The sequence below is a fragment of the Agrilus planipennis genome, unplaced genomic scaffold (assembly GCF_000699045.2).
Source record: "Agrilus planipennis isolate EAB-ADULT unplaced genomic scaffold, Apla_2.0 scaffold231, whole genome shotgun sequence".
Taxonomy (NCBI): Eukaryota; Metazoa; Arthropoda; class Insecta; order Coleoptera; family Buprestidae; genus Agrilus; species Agrilus planipennis.
This window is the reverse complement of record NW_020438976.1, coordinates 351060-352814: the sequence shown is the minus strand read 5'-3', so window position 1 is coordinate 352814 and position 1755 is coordinate 351060.

Here is a 1755-nt window from a genome sequence, read left to right as displayed (position 1 = left end):
TTTGCAACGTTCTCTTAAATCGGCTTTGCACGTGCAAGTCATTGATATGATATTGCTTAAATCACCCAGAATCACCTCACCAATTATATAACGTGAATCACTTTTTAAATCCGAAGTTTGTAAAAAGTAGGCAGTAAACTTGACGGAATTTGAAGGCTAGCTTCCGGATTCGTTATTTCCGAATTTTATAATGTGATTGGCATTAAAAATACGCTCACCTTCAACGAAATTTCCTTTCCGAGGCTTTGTGTCAAGCCAATCACATATTTTGTGTCAATACTACAATCGCGCCACAGGTGGTACACTTCTTATACCAATTCTTGAAATCTTCCTTATAGTTCACCCAATAAAATTGCTCTCGAACTTTCCGGAGCGTCTTATTCACTCCAAAATGACCACCAGATGATCCATCATGAAGATACTGCATTACCTCTCTAACCTTGTTTCGAGGAATAGCCAGTTGATTCCTATTTTCCTCTCCATTTGGACTTTGAACAACCCGCTTCAGGATGTCATCCTCCAAGACCAGTGAGTCCCACTGAGTCCATAACGATTTTAGTACTTGGGTGCATGAAGAAATTTGCTGCCACGTTGGTCCTTTTCCGACTATTTTCAACTATTTCTGACGAATCTGTTTCTTCACGTAGTAGCCGAACCCTTCCCTGTTTAACAGTTCTGTACTCCAATGCACGAGCCAATGCATCAGCTAGCGTCTTAGGATTGTCAATGCGTATTCGTTGTTGAGTGTCACTGTCCCGAAGTCCATCAGTAAATCCCTCCACTGCCAACCATCTCATCACTTCTTCTGGAGTATTAGGATAGGCCAGTCGGGACAGTCTCGCAATATCGCCCTTGAATTCTTGAAGGGAAACCGTTGGGTTCTGCTGACGGGTTTTTAGTTGGATGTGAACCATTCATAATTCGTCAATTCTTCCGGGGAAAGGGTGTTCAAAATGTTACATGCATCTCTACGAAAAGCAATGGCTAACGCAGTGGCTTTTTCTTCAGGCGCCCAGTTATTCGCCTTAGCAGCCGTCTCGAATTGCTTGTGGTATGTGGTCCATAGGGATTTTCCGTCAAACGTCGGTGGTTTTACTCGCATTCTTGACTCTATACCGCTTCCTTAGCTGGTTTGGCTGGTTTCGATAAGTGTACTAGATGTGGCAACATCCCCTTCGATTGATTTTGTCTTTCCATTAAAAATCAATTCTTCTTTTAATCTTAAATTTTTCTTCCCATTTATTTTCCAAACTTTTACTATTTTCTTCCAATTCACATTTAAAACTTTTACTATTTTCTTCTAACTTATTTTCCAAACTTTTCATCATTTGCGACAATTCGTCTTCGAAAAGGAGCGTTTCAGGGTCATGGCCATCCTTTTTTAACGCCTCCGCGAGCCGCCACTGATGTTTCGCTTTGATTCCGCTTGTCGTTTCATTTCGTTCTTCCAATTCTCTTCTTAACTCAGCTACTTTTAATTCGTACAACTTCTTTGTAATGTCTTTTACTCAACCCCACACCTGACACCAGTTGTAATGTTTGTGGGTTTAACAGAATTAACTTCCAAGACTGATTACGACGAAAACTATTTATTTACACTAATTATTATTAAAGGACTTAAAAACACTATTAAATTATTACTAACTAAGGTGATGAATTACTCTACTGTTGATATATCACTATTCACTGCTCTGTCAATTTATTTCCAGATTCACTTCTGCACCGGTCAATTTATTTCCAGATTCACTTCTGCAC